Genomic DNA, 16,278 nt, shown 5'->3' with positions numbered 1-16,278 from the left:
ATATCCTTTCATGCGATTCAATGCGAAGTTCAAGAGCAAACGTCAAGTTAACACAGCACACGTTACAGTGATGGTGCTATGCGCATGTCCTTCCTGAACAGAAATTTCCCTCGCGGTTACACTGACAGCTGACAGAGCAAGGCGTCATCATCGGGTCGTTGTCTAGGCAAACGGTTCGCCTCTTGGGCTAGGCCGCACACACAGGAACGGGTCCTCTCCTAGACCCAAACGGAATCGCAAATCGGAACGGTACTGGGAAAGACTCCTGCCGGCGGTGGCATACTTTTGCGGGAGCGAAGCGGGAGTTTGGTTTCGTTGCTTCCGAGAGCGGGGGATGCTTCTCACTTCAGTAGTAAGCAAGCCAGAGCAAGAGAAAACGTGAGGCATTCTTACTGAATGGGATGATTTGCTAATAAATTTTCCAGATTTTCAGTACTGTCGTGTCGCTGATGGGAAACACTCGTGCCCAAGTGGAACGTTTTGTGCTAGAAGGTAGTAGAGCCGACCGATCGAGATTTTTTTTCGTCGTTGCCAGGTGTTCCGACGCGTTCGAGTTAGGCCTGCTCGCTTGAGTTTCCCGATGGGACGCTGTGTACAGTAGTAGCAAACAATATGGATAAGCGGAACTGTGGGAAATGGTTGAGTATGTCAAATGATTCCGATTGATTGTCTATTTGAGTGCTGGTAGTTGAAGTTAGTTGACACCGTAATTTGGCTAATTGAAATGGCAATCAAAGCATAATTAAGAGGCCTTCGCAAGGTTACAAACGAAGCAGAGATCTTGGCACATTCAAGAAAGTTCAATAGTGTTAAGCTCAATAATTTAAACGAAGCCATTAGTGAAAGTGCATTGGTGGATATAAAAGGGTTTTGCCGGTATCGAGTGGGAACAGTGATCAGAGAAACCACTGCTGGGAAGGGTTACACATTTTGCAAAGAAGAATTCCATGTTACGTAGTGAAATGGAATAGATAAGCACAGCTCGTAAACCGTTCCACTTTCGTGAGAATATCAGAAAAAGTAAGTAAGTGACTGGATAAGGCGGGATTTGTTGCACGTAGGTGACCAGTTTCATCAAAGAGATTGTACACGTAGTGGCTATCATAAAAGACGAGCCTCCCCAGGAGAGATTCGTCAATATAGGAGGAAGTAGCTTCACGGTGAGGCTCGTAAAGTGACATGACATAAAGTTTTGTGTGGGTTTCGGTAGTAAAATATCACGAAAACTCAATCCCTCGTGTGGTTCTGAAAGGTTGCTGGTTACTTGGAGTAAACGAAACGAGCGATATGCAATGTGTAATCAGCGGAGCGGAGCTATTTAAAAGGATTATTCGACTGAGAGCGATTCCGCTCGAGCCATAAATTATTAGTGAGGTTGATTCAGCGAAAACCACACCACAGTTCCAGTGAAGGAAACGAGTGCAAATAAGAATGCAGAAGATTATCGCAACCTGTGTGTGTCCGTTATATAAAATATCAAATTCAAACCCCAATTACAGTTACGTTTGAAAGTGCTAGTAGTGGGTTCCCAAAACAGTCAAGGATTATCAAGTCGATGGGCCAGAAAACAGTGTGAAGCAACACGAAGAACCAATTACCAGCGTTTTTTTTTTCTACCACATGGATTAACCAGCATGTATTTGCAAGGATAGTGACTGAAAATAAAACCTCCCGCCGGTACCAGTAAAATTACCGCCATGGAAGGATCTTCCGTCTGATTTCGTTACAGGTACGATAGCCCATGTCAGACTGTTTAGAGCTTCTCCTACATTTATGCATTATTCAACTCTGTTAAATTTCCTTCTTTAATATGAACCAAAAGGATTTTCTCAACTGAAACCGTTTTCAATATGTTAGGTTTATTTTCATCACGTTCGGATACCGTGATTAAATTGGGGAAAAGGTAAACGTAGATAGATTTGTTTGTTTTTTGTTCCAATGAAAAGCAATTAGTAACGAGTGGACATTACTATATCAGTGGGCCCAAAATCAGTAGCAACACCTTTTGTCGTGAAATAAAGTATCCAGCCATCGGTTGAATTTCCATATCAAATACATTGCCCAAGTGAAATGGAGTGGTCTTCTTTTTACTGCTGGGAAAAATAAATAAATTCGGTTTTCGGCATGTGAAAAGTACCCGTCTGAAATGAGTTTCATGTTCCATCCTTTTCGGCTGGGTTTGCCCACACCGGAAGCGGTGTTAACAAGGATAACAAGGGGTGGTGTAAAATATGTAACGATGAAAACATGTCGTAACGTTTTTACACCACACATTGTTATCTAGATCGTTGGTACCATCGTCATTATATCTCATGGGGGTCGTTCCAGAACCAAAAAAAATCACGAATAACACCTCGTCTTCCAGTTTGGCGTTAAGCGACGGAATACGTGTATTTCTTGGATAATAAATCTTTTTTTTTTTGATGATGCCTGCATTTGATTGATGCTGATATGGTGGTGCATGTTGATTTCAGTGTTCCAGTGAAAATGTCGTATGTCTCTTTTTTTTTGCAACTGCTGATAATTCCGAATATTTTTTTTTGTTTGCGATCTATTTTCATTTATTTATGAATGAACGGAAAAATTTTCAATAGCTCGCCATAGCACTTAAAATATATTTTTCGGTAGAGTAAGGCAAAAAATCATTCTCACTGGTTTTATACAGAAATGGAACTGCACTAATAGGGATTGGATATACGAGAAAGCAGTTTCAACATTGATATAATTATAGTGAGATTTCGTACAAACTGTAATCCATACCATCATTTACAGAAGACCATTCGTTGGCAACCCATCATTCGCAGCAGTCGTGATGAGAACAAAAAGTTGATGGTCATGGTATTCAGTAGAATAAAAACCCCAGTTGAAAATGAGAGCGTTTGGTGATGTTCTGTGCATATATTCTGTTTCCATTCTTTTGCGGTCGGTCATTTGTACTTCTACGATTGATGTACGTTGAACTTAAGTTCTTTACAAATGTTATAACAGTTCGGCTGAAAAGTTCGTATTGTTTAAAGGAAAAACAAAATTTTTTGCCAAAATTCGTTTTTATTATTCAACATAATTGCCATCAGAGGCGATACAGCGATTATAGCGATCTTTCAACTTTTCGATACCATTTTTGTAGTACGATTTGTCCTTTGCCTCAAAATAGGCCTCAGTTTCAGCGATTACCTCTTCATTGCTTCTAAATTTTTTACCAGCAAGCATTCTCTTGAGGTCTGAGAGCAGGAAAAAGTCACTGGGGGCCAAATCTGGAGAATACGGTGGATGAGGGAGCAATTAGAAGCCCAATTCGTTCAATTTCAGCATGGTTTAAATTATTTTCATCGACTTGTGACACGGTGCATTGTCTTGATGAAACAAAACTTTTTTCTTCTTCAAATGAGGCCGTTTTTTTGAAATTTCGTCCTTCAAACGCTCTAATAACGCTATATAATAGTCACTGTTGATGGTTTTTCCCTTTTCAAGGTAGTCGATGAAAATTATACCATGCGAATCCCAAAATACAGACGCCATAACCTTACCGGCCGATTGTTGAGTCTTTCCACGCTTTGGGTTCGGTTCATCGCGTGCAGTCCACTCAGCTGACTGTCGATTGGACTCCGGAGTGAAGTGATGGAGCCATGTTTCGTCCATTGTTATATATCGACGAAAAAAATCGGTTTTATTTCGATATAACTGCTCCAAACACTGCTCAGAATCATCAATTCGTTGTTGTTTTAGATCGATTGTGAGCTCACGCGGCACCCATTTTGCACAAAACTTTCTCATATCCAAATATTCGTGAATAATATGTCCAACACGTTCCTTTGATATGTTTAGGGTGTCAGCTATCTCGATCACCTTCCCCTATCAAAATCAACAAATCATTTTGGGGATTTTTTTCACGTGTTCATCGGTAACAGCCTCTTTTGGACGTTCACTGCGTTCATCGTCTTCGGTGCTCATATGACCAGTACGAAATTTTGCAAACCACGAATACGAATTGTTCCTTCGCCCGGTGCAGAGTCTGGATAACACTCATCAAGCCATTTTTTGGTATCGGCGGCACTTTTTTTCATCAAAGAATAGTGTTTCATCAACACACGAAATTCCTTTTTTTCTATTTTTTTTCACAATAACAAAAGTAGCTTCACTCAAAATGCAATATCTCACAAACTAATAATCAGACAGTTGTCAAATTTATACACGTATCTTTTGAAGGTTAATACTAACTGAAAATGGTATGGATTTAATTCTAGTGGCGCCCTCTCGTAGAAACGATACGCACTTTTCAGCCGATCTGTTATGTACATGTCATTGCATTGAACAAGTAAGCAAGTGTTCGGACCAAAATTTGTTTTAATCCACCTAGTGTATAGTGATGGATTTCTCATATCAATTATACTCTCATATATAATACTGTGGTATTCTTCAAAACAGTTTTCTTTGATTCTTGAAAAAATCCGAAAAGATCGTTTGTGTATCACTAAGTATAATCTTTGTACTTGTACTTATACAGGGTGGGCCATTTAAAGTGGAAGCCGTTTTTTTTATTTATTTTCATTTTGATTGTATTTTAATTTGGTTCAAGAAGATATGTTACAGCTATTTTTGAAAGTAATATCGCGTAAACTGCCATCTTTGGACTTGAGTACATAATATCCCCGCGTTTCCGTTTTTTTGGCGTTTTCCATCGTTGAGTTGAGCTAAGTATTTGATTCACAGTAAATAAAAATAATTAGTGTTATCTTGTCATATCAAATAATTATTGTAGATATTATAATGAATTCTGCAGCGAATGATTTTGATAAGTTTTGATTTTACTTAGAATTTATAAATGTCTTCATCGTTATCAGTATTACTGTCAGATTCGGAATCAACATTCAAACAAATTTTGGTTCGTTTTAATGCTGCTCTGTGTTCATTAAACAGGTTTCAAGGTCAATTAGCTGTCACTTATAGTTCCGGTGATGTAATGGTATAAGTGACGTTAACGTCAGAACTGATTACGGCTCAATTTTCTCGGTATGGATTATCCGATATCAATCATTTTAGGCTCTTTAGGTGAGTTTATTTCATCGGTCGCATCGAAATTCCATGTTTCGTTGTGTATTTGAAATTTATTCAGTAATACCGTCGTGGTGGAGTAATATCATCAATATAAACAGCTAATAATATTAACATACATGCTGCGTTGAATAATAATTATAACGATAAGAAAAACATGTCCAATCACAGAGCGTACTAGGGAATTGATTAATATTACCCTATTTAGCTTGAATGTCATACACAGAAGTAACAGGAATGCAGGATTTGACTACGCCAATTCAAACGCAGCATTAAAACGCTACACCAAATGCTGCGCTCCTGTTACTTCTATAAATCAAATTCATGTTAAAATGGGGTTTTATTGGGTTTAATCTAAATAGTGCCTGAACATCATCATCAGCATCAACCATTAAAATAAAGTCTTTTGTCGCTATTATCACTATTTGGTGTGGTATATTTTTGACTAAATTTACATTGCGTATTGATATTGCGCAACCAAAACTGTAAAATTAACATTATCAATTGGATTACGATACAATCTGATTATTTTCATAAAACCTATATGCAGCATTATTTTCCTATCATCTAGTATTCATTTGGAATTTTTTTATAAGTTGCACACTTGGTGTAGTTACTGACGATGTGAAAATTTTTGCAGAACTTCTACAACTGTTAGTGCAATATGGACAAGTTGGTGATCTGCTGCATAGTTGATTTAGACGTACTGAAAGTAGTTCTGCAGTGATTTTGTCGGCCGTATTGTGAAACTTTACAATGCTAAATTGCACAATCAATTTTAATATGTTTAAAAATCTTTCTGAACATAGATAACATATATAATATTTCTAAAACAATTGTAGAACATTTTTAAATTTCGATAAGTTACATTTGCTACTTGGGTTCTTAGTGTATAGAATGATTGAAGTGTTGGTTTTTCGGTCCAATTGACTGTTCCAAGTCAAGTCAAGAAACGGCTACTGGTTCCTATACCACCAATTCAGAGAAATACCAGCACACTGCTACAAATTTGTTTGTTCTTATTTCCTAGTTGTTGATCTGTTTATGTATCACTCCGCACGTGCACAAGTGCACTAATAATTAGAAAACTATTAACTATTAGTGAAACGAGTTTGTGCTCCTATTCGACAGGTTAATTTTCCTTCATATTGAAAATGAGCCAACCGGAAGCGTGACTATTGTCGGTTCGTTATGCATGCTCATAGCACCTCACACTCGCCCTTTCTTTTATATCCTACATAATTTGTCTGCAGTCCCCAAGGGTTATCTGTAAATTATGGCACTGTTTTTAGGACAGTTGAAATTTATGTTTTTAAGCTTTCGTTTAAGCGTTGGTTAGGTAATGCAATAAATTATACCGATGTTATTATTCTATCTTCAACATCACAGATAGATTTTTTTGTGAATTAGCATCAACTTTCATGCACAAATTTGGAGCAGGCAATTTATTGGAATGATGCTTTACGATTCTACATTTTTCAATTTCAGATGAAAGCAAAACTAATCATTTTCTTATCTTGCTGGGATAAGAAGAGTAATTATATAAAAAGTTGGGATGAAACGGATAACACGATAATAACAGTTGAGATTTTCAAGAGAACGATATTTGAAGATTAATAGTAAATCCGGACCTTACAGCTTCAGCGAAACAGCTTTCTACGAAATGATTTTCCTTAAAACGGTCACTCTCAACAAACTCTCTCCTCTTCTCACGGTCAAAGTCTGCGTGGTCTTCACTATCTCGAATTATTTATTAATTTTTAGTTCGTTTGTCGTAAATATGCCTTTACTGAGCAGAAAAGTAGATTGAGATGTCAAATGAATGAAAGCTTACAGAAAAGATGATTTATTCGAAAAAAAGTACATCTAGAGTTAGGGCTCGAACCTTCGTGTCTACGCATGCCGTGCATATGCGTTTACAATTTTCACCTTCCTGAGCAGCGGGGTAGGTACTTTTACGAGATGTTTTCAGGATTTAAGGGGCGGGTAGAGTCACATTTTCAAAACATCTTTTATTTTTTTCTTTGTATTTTCTTATAGTAAAACATTTCAAGAATATTCTGTGAAATTTTCATGCCTATCGGGACCAAACTCATGGGGCAAGTTTTGGGCATTGATCTTTGTTCATCTCATACTGCGAAGAAGTAAGAGCTCGGTACACAGGCCCAAGATTTCTACTTCGATTGACTTAATAACTTGACAAATATTCTTAATAGTATCGTATGATTTTTTTGAAAATGTCAGACCTTACGGGCTCTCTTGAGTAATAAATTGTTTCCATTGATTTTATGGACAAAAAACTTTAAACGCGTTTTATTCGAAAGCAGGTTTTGAAAGTCCGTGTACATCGTCATTCAAAAACTACTGCACAGATTTTTTAGTGCAATATCATAGTTTTCACTTTGAGCAACCACCAAAAATTCAAAAAAAAAATCAATAAAATCAAACAGAAACGTTGGGGTCTAGAAAAACTTCTACTCTAACTACACTGCTTTGATTTGTTCACTTCTGATTAGTCTGCGCTGAGATACAGTGGGTACCGCAAATCATGATTTTTAAGAAGCGCCCTCAAAAATACTTCTTCACCGACTTATTTCTCAATATTTTTCCACGAAAAAATTACAAAATGTTATTTGAATGATCTTTTTTATCATGCAAAACATTTGAATTCCTTTTGTTGAACTGTAATTCTGAAAAAATCGTAAAAATTATGATATTTTTCATAATTTAAACCCTGCCCCTCCCCTTAACGTTGGTTTTAACTTTGCAGCCATTATAGCAGTCTCTTGTACATCTAAAGTCCTTCCTCATTACTTCTTCATTTTTATAAGAACAATCTCTGATATTCTTTAGAAATTAGTGGAAGTAGGTATAATGAAACTCAGAAAATTTCAGATTTTTTAAAAATAAAATGCACTACTCTTCACTATATACGGGTTCAAGAGTGGAAAGTTTTTCTAAAATAACCGTGTAACCTTTTTCTGTCATAATTTGGAACGCTTATAACTTTGTCATTTGTTGAAGGATTCATATAACTAATATAACTAACAATCGATTCGGAAACGTTCAACTTAAACATATGAGGCAACGTCGTTGATGTATTTCAATAGTATACCATTGAAAATTTGGTTGGATTTGATCAATGTTTTCACGAGGCCAATCAAAGCTTGCCATAATGATGTCATCCTCGCGACAGCACGAGCTATTGCATAAAAGGGAATCTATAAATATACGACCCGACCATTTTTTTCCAGTCAACTCTTGACTGTGAGCGAGGCAAGTTGTTTGATTAGTGAGTGGATGATTTTCAGAGTAACAGAGTAGACACAGATTTGCCGTTATTTTAAACTAGGTGATGAGCATTAGATGAGCATTAGATTAGGTTCTAAGTGCAAATGACAGATCCTCTTTATCTACTTTCTCTTTCGATTATTACGGTTCTCTTAGCAATATATCTCTCTAACACTTTGCAGAGAATAATAACTATCATCTTTTAATCAATATTCAAAGAATTATCGAAAAATACAGGAAAATTTCGTAGTAATTGAAAGATAAATTAACAAAGCGAAACTGTGTTTGGCGCATAGGACCTAATCTTATAATAATCGAGACATAACAACCAGTGGGTGCGAAAACAATGAAACATTGGAAAAGTATGGGCTATTTATGATAAGTACTTATAAGAAACTGACTGATGTTTGAACGTGTCAATCAGAACACGTCAACCAGCTTGATGATGTTAATGATTTTTGTTGTCAATACTGTTTAAAATCTCTAAATATAGATGTTTTGAAATTCCACTCTACCGAGGTTAAAAACAAATTTTACTAGGGCAACGGCTCCCTATTTCATCTGAGCTCCTATTTCCATCTCATCCCTTCACCTCATAACTTTGAACATGAATAATATTTTACAACCTACCGGAAGCAAACTGTGAAATGTTTTAAAATGATTTGAAAAGCTATTGTCACACTTTCCTATTGAAAGAAATGGTTTTAAATTCTTCGGTGATCGTTTTTTTTCATATAAAATAAACTCACTTTTCAATTTAGGACACATTTTCGTCTCAAGATTTACAGTTCGTCATGTTTCTGAATATCTACTAATCGATTCGTCTCAAAACATGAACACTATTTCGCACAATTACACTACCATTGAATGCTGGATGCCTTCATAATTAGTTATGTTCACTTGCCACTTGTTTAGTTAACGATTAAAAACTTCAAAAATTACCCGACAAGCAATAAAAGTCTTCAAAAATATGAGATGAAAGTTTTTCACTTCGTTCACTTGATTGCGCTTTGTTTTCATCTCATTTGGTTTCGCAAAGTTGCCAAATTATCTCATAATGTTACAAAACAAAAATTGTTTATCTTCTTCAAATTATCATCAAAAAGTATGTTTTTGGTATCCGTGACATTAGTTTCATTATATTATTGATATTAATATTTCAATAAAACTGTTTCAGCTTCGAATATTACCAGAAGGAACGTGTTAAATACTAATGAAATAACCATTGTGGTAAATCTAGTAGCACTGATTTCATTCCGCTATACGCCAACATAACGCTGTGAAGTGTGTGTGTGTTTCATCGGCTGTGCACAGAGATGCCAGATATTTTCATAGAAAATATGTATTACTTTGCATAGAAAGTCTATATCTGTTCTATCTGTTTTTACTAATAAAATGATGTTAAAAGATAGTTCTTTAGATCTCCGTAAGCCATTGCCCCATTAATTAGATAATTCAACGTGTAAATTTTTTACTAATAATAATAATGTGGAAAAATCTTGGTGGGTACGATTGTATCGTTTGAGTTGTATATCTGGCAGCGGTGAGGCAGTCGGTCACCAGAATGTCTGCCCAGCCATATTTTTCCAGCTGGCAGCGTTTAGTCAGCTATCTGGTAGCCATGCGTATGCGGGTGAGAGTGTAATAGTGGAATATTTTATTTTGATTGCTGTCGCCATTGCAAATTTATAGGATGAATAAAAGATCAACGATAGGATGGATAAAAATCCATTGAGATGAAATTAGGAGCAGTGTAGTGAAAACATCATTATTGTTTTTAGCTGTTTTATAAATATTAGTTGAATTTTCAAGAAATGTGAATCAATTCTCAACGTGGAGCAAGGCGAATGAAGCAGTAATATGAAATAGTTACAGTGATTTTAGTGGCTAAATCGGGGTTTGAAGGCGACGTCCTTACAAATGAGATGAAATAGGGAGCCCTTACCCTATATTATTATTATTTTCGAAACGAGTATGTATTGATGTAGAAAAGTAATGTTATGAGTTATTTTCATATCTAAAATGGCGACTGGGTTGCCAAGTAGGATTGGATAAATTATGTGTTAAGGTGCTTTAAAAATCAAGATGGCAATTTCCGGCTTGCCATCCACATAAGGAAATGGTTCGTCATGTACTACTTATTTCTAAGGCATAATTTGCAGCTTATCAAAAAGTTGTAGATTGATGATAAGGAAAACCGGGGAGGAATTATTTTCTTAATTGTGGCAGTTTAAAATTATATGATTATAATTGAAGTATGTTAAATTTTAATTTTCTGTAGTTTTCTAAATAAAATAACCATTTACATAAGTTCTATCACGAAATCACCGAAATTAGGTCTGCGCCTATTACTGTTTTAGAATTAGCTGATTTTAACAACAAAATTTCCAAAATACTACTAAATTCGTTGAAATTCAGCATTTACTTTGCTGGATAAAACTCTTGTTTTAAGAGAATGTGTATAGTTGGCGAATAACCTGGACACAAACCAACAATATTTCAATCCAACACAAGATTCTCATGGGCAGCTAATTTTGTGATTAAAATCTGAAAATTTGACTCTATCTATCTGTCACCATCACTGCTGAAAGACAGCACAAAGAAAACAAGAATGAATTTGGTTTTATTAACAAGTTTATTAACCAAAACAATCGATTGAAAAGCTAAAATGGAATTTTGTCTACATTCCGTCTTAGACTCATCAGTGCATAGCAGTTCAAATTGAACTGCTTAATGCAAAATTCGGCAGTTTAATTTGAACCGCTAAGCAGACGTTAAATTTCTGCTATTTGCAGAACACTTTTTGTTTGACACCTAAGTGCCATGTCTAAGCTGACGTGCCGAAAGAAAACGGATTTTCGACTCTAAATGGCTGATTCAGGTTTGGTCATTTAGGAGTAAGCCTAGTTTTGTGCTAAGGGCTCATAAACGTTTTGAATTTTGTTTACGTTTCGTCTTAGTCTAAGTCTGTATTCATATTCATCTTCCAACCTACGTATCAAATTTGAACTGAACTGTTTAAGTTCGTAGTAAGCAGTTCAATTTGAGCTGCTCTGCACTGACGAGTCTAAGACGAAACGTAAAGATAGTGAAACTTTTTACGGTTTTTCGCCTTTTTCAGTGATGGTATAAATTTTTTAACACACTTTACACTATATTTCTGTATACGAAAGTCGGATCCGGATGAAATTCAGGATTTTTTATGGGACCACAAAACCTTACATTTGAATCTAAGTTTGTGAAATCGGCTCAGACATCTCCGAGAAAGGTTAGTGCAAAAAACATGTTACATACACACATACACACACACACACACACACACACACACACACACACACACACACATTTTGCGTACTCGACGAAAGTCGGTTTTCACAGTGATTGCATAACCTTTCTATATGAGAAAGGCAAAACTTTTGTTATGAATATTATTATAACTATTTCTTGAGCGCAATTGACGATAATATATTAGTAACTAGAGATTCCAACTTTCTAAAATCCAGGCATTAGCTTGCTTTAAAATGCTAGATAGTGTTTCACAATTATTTTCCTATTTTTCAAATTTTAATGATGGGAGATTTTTAAAATTGCATTTTTATTGTCATCATGATCGGTCGTGTCTCGTAGACAACACTGTAATATTTGTTTTTTTTTAACTTCTTAAATAACCGCCCACAAGCTGCATAAGTCAATATCGTTTGGGTAGAAAGAGATGGAGGATAGGAAGGTTGAATTATTTATCAACTTGAAAACTAGTCAAGCTTTTTTTTCCCTATTCAATGAAACTGGGGTTTTTGCATTTTGATTTTGAGCATGAATTAAAACACAATGAGTTTCCGAATCATGAAGCCTTATGTTGTTTATGTTATTCTTTAATGGTAACTGCTGCAGTGTTAATTTTATGTATAAATATGAAGTAATTTTTTAGGTTAGATTGCTCCAAGTGAGACATGCTATTTTCGTGAAGGGGAAAGGTGTACTTTGTAGAGTGTCAGAGATTGATTCTGGAACAATCAATGTTATATGTTTTTGTTAGTTTTGAAAACTCTATGGAGTTGTGATGTTGGGTTTAGAGAAAAATAATATCCCGCATTTTTTAAAGATATTCGACGATAACATAATCGAAACTTTACAAATTTGATTTGATTTTTGTGAAGTACACTTTTTTTGAAGACTGCTAAACCTGCTAAAATCAAATCAAATTTCTTCTAGTCTCATAAAACCTAGTATTGAGTTTTATGCGCGGGTGGGTAATGTCACAGGCATAACTGGACGACATGAATACGAATAAAAATAATAATCGTTTCGGATTCGCATATTTCAGTGACAGAAACTATCAAAATGCTGTACGTGGTTAATTTCTGGCATTCAGAAAAGCCAACTTGTGGAGTTCTCTATGATATAAAATACTGTTCGGAGCTTTTTTCTAGAATATGGAGCAGCCAAATGCTGGCTTTATTCGCACTTGTTTGGTGCGAATTTTGCACTGCGAAAATTGCACAAAGCTAATACTATTCTAGATTTACCTAATCTGATGGTTTTTATCTCTGATTAGCAACGAAACAATTTTTATAGTTCTTTAGATGATATTTTTATGCCATTAGATTAAGGGTTAATTTTGCATAATTTTTCCCATCGTTGTCCACTTTTCGTTATATTTTGCTCCAATCCAGTCCAGCAGCAGGATGACGTTATCGATTATCTTTGAAGAGAAACTGGCTCTGTGGACGTCCCGCAACTGATTAAATATTGAACTGGAACCAACCGGAATGATAGATTTACATAGTAAGAAAACTTCGTATAGTCCTTCGGGAATATATGAATAGTTCTAAAAAAAACAATTTATAGAATTCAGAAACTAGATCTGAGTTCAAGAACTAAACAGACTTAAAATTCAGTAGCAATTTAATTCGAGACCTGAGTTCTGAAACCGAATTTTGGAATTCAGTTTTAGAATTCATTTACAGACATCAATCCAAAATTCTGCTCCCGAATCAAGTTGAGTGCGATTTGCGTCCAAATGAGAGCAACCTGAGCGTTTGACCAGGTTTGTTGTTACTGATGTTTGTGGAAAAATCTCACCACGATATACAGTTCCATCTAATGCACTAGAAGAATTGAACGATTTTCGATCAAAGTTTGCATTTTATACTCGTCCAGTCGAACATAAGGGCATGTTCAGGAGTGTTGTAGTTCTAGATGCATAATTTATGTCAGTTTTAAAATTTAAATTAGAATTTATAACAAAATAAACTGGCAGCCCCAGCAGCCTTTTATCTGTGTTTCAAATATATAAAAACCTGTTTTAATCCACCTAGTGGTGTAATGATGCCTTTTTCATGTACATATAATATTGTGGTATTCCATTCAAAATTTATCTCTTCGATTTTGAAACAAACCAAGAGATTGTTTGTGCATTAACTAGTATAACATACAGAATAAAACAATGCTTTGATTGCGTGAGTCATTCACATTTTCACAAACCAAAGTCGGTTCGTACGGCCACCAACTATCATGACACACAAACTCTTCTAGTACGCACTCTAAATTACGATTTAAATGTTTGTTGTATCCGAAAATTTTTTAAGTGACGGTGTACAATATTGAACAAACTTTACCCTATACCTCCGGAACCGGAAGTCGGATCCGGATGAAATTCAGGAATTCCGTATGGGACCACGAGACCTGTCCTACTGATAATGACTTTCGATTTGTGTGGTTTTGAGACCAGTTTAGAAAATTTCTTACGTTTTTTGTTCCGCCGGTTTAAGTGACGGTGTACAATATTGAACACACTTTACCTTATAATTCCGGAACCGGAAGTCGGATCCGGATGAAATTCAGGAATTTCGAATGGGACCAAGAGACCTTTCATTTGAATCTAAGTTTGTGGAAATCGGTCAAACCATCGCTGAGAAAAGTGAGTGAGATCTATTTTGGTATGTAAGACCACTATTTCCGGTACTTCCGGGATTACAGGGATATGGGTGATAAAAATGAAAATAATGTTACTAAATTTTCTAGATGGCTCAACCATTTTACATAATCTCAGAAACAACTTCCGGTTCCGGAGATTCAGGGCTTTTAGTGTGAAATGTCAATTTAAAGAATATTTTTTTCATGAATAACCATGAGCAGTAGATGAGTAGCAAGTTTCTTTAAAATAAATTTCTCATGTTTTCAGAACATGATCAGATATTCTTAAGGTAAAATTCAAATTAAAAGACTAAAAGCCTTGGTGGAATTTGACTCTCTGTTTCAACAGACTTCGCACACTCAGAACACTTTTAGTTCGGGGCTCGAACATACGGCAAATGGATGGCATGACTTGCGACTAATGCATTGAATCCTGAAACCAGGTGCGTATACAAGGGGGTTTAAGGGATTCAAACCTCGCCTCCGAAACTCAAGAAATTATTGAGGGAAACAGGGGTTAGACCGTACACGTGGTTAAACCGGACAGCTTAAATATATTATATAACTTCGATTTATGGATTCTCTTTGTAAACGCGCTTGGGATGATGCTGTAGAGATAACTTGGGTAAAAAACTAGTTTTAGTGGATGTTTTATACAATTTCTAAAAAGTGTCGGATTTATCCCCGGTTTCCCCTATATTATGAACCCCCCCTCCCCTCCCCAAAATTTTGCTTCTATAGAATGTTGGCTCTTTTTGAATACCGTTGGATTTGACTAGTTCCGTTTCAAATTCTTTTGTATCTTATTTGAGTACACACTTCTAAAAAACCCTGTGGTTTACATCTTTTAATATGCATATAAATAGAGCATCGCAGTGCACGCAATTTTGCTTGCCAGAACATGTAATAAAAAATAAATACTCATAGCAACCGCCTCGACTTGAACCGACAACCATTGGATTGCAAAGTACGTCCGTTAATCGACTGAGCCATAGAAACACACATCCGCTTGGCTGGTAAATAGAGCTTATAAATTCACACAGTCGCACTTACTAGCCGAATGCAAATTACAGTCGTTACCAATAAAATTTATACTAATCCAACATTAAGTCATAACAAACGAAATATTCCGTCATTTGTCCAATGGGTGCTTTAGGAATTGCATCGTATGAGGGATTTGGTCACCTGGAAAACTTAATTTTGTTTTAATGTTAGAAAATTTTGAGTAACAAAAATATTTTTTTTACCAGAAAACGAGATTCGACAAAGAAAGACGGGTGGGTTATGTCAGGGTCATACCCGGATTGACGTGTACACCTATAACCAGAGATCCCAAGTAAAAATTTCGAATATCTTCAGACAAGGTTGCAAAAGTCTGTAAATCCGAAAAAAATGTCTGCAGTTTCTTAGTTGCTTGTGATATATGATTTTAGAACTAAATACCATGCTTCTCCATCGGGTTATGACAAATTGATTTTTTTTCATAAATACGTTTATTGTCTATCTCTGTTGCACTGCCGTGTTGATCCTCGTTGCTCTAGATGTTCTTGTTGGATGTATCTGGACGTTGATAAAATGCTGAAGCTCACTGTAGCGATAGAATACGATGTGATGCTACTGCTACCTGACATCCAGCACCACTCGAATTCCGATTTGCTTTCGTCTTCGCCAGCTGTAACCAGCGCAGGTCACCGGTGTATACCTGCGTGTTGTATGGCAGTGGAAAGACCGAGTTGTCTTGTTTCCTTCTTCCTTGTGCTCCGCACCGATTTGCTTATGCACCGAAGTGCCTTCGCACCGGTGTGCCTTTGCACTCTCCTGCTTCTGTGTGCCTTTGCACTCTCCTGCTCAGCACTTGTGGCTGTATATTGTGGCCTGGGTAGAGCTTGGGAAACGCCCCTTGTTGTTTCCTTCACAAGCTTGGCCCAGCACTAGGGCTCTCTTATGCAGCACGACTATACGTTTTAACGGCTGCTGCCAACAGGTCTCTACCTGTAGTTCAACCGTTGTCGTATTTAA

General features: G+C 36.2%; 1 protein-coding gene across 1 annotated transcript in view; it reads left to right on the top strand.

The window, feature by feature from the left end:
- The first annotated feature begins 240 nt into the window (after nucleotides 1-240).
- The window catches only part of LOC131428516 (T-lymphocyte activation antigen CD86-like), a 243,205-nt gene continuing 227,167 nt past the window's right edge, over nucleotides 241-16,278 (top strand). The window contains exon 1 of the mRNA XM_058592509.1: nucleotides 241-1,729. The gene's annotated coding sequence lies outside the window, so the exon portion shown is untranslated. The remainder of the gene's footprint in view (nucleotides 1,730-16,278) is intronic.

This window comes from Malaya genurostris, chromosome 2 (assembly GCF_030247185.1).
Source record: "Malaya genurostris strain Urasoe2022 chromosome 2, Malgen_1.1, whole genome shotgun sequence".
NCBI classification, from domain to species: Eukaryota; Metazoa; Arthropoda; class Insecta; order Diptera; family Culicidae; genus Malaya; species Malaya genurostris.
The sequence above is the reverse complement of the archived record's forward strand: the minus strand, read 5'-3'. Positions and strand labels throughout refer to the sequence as shown.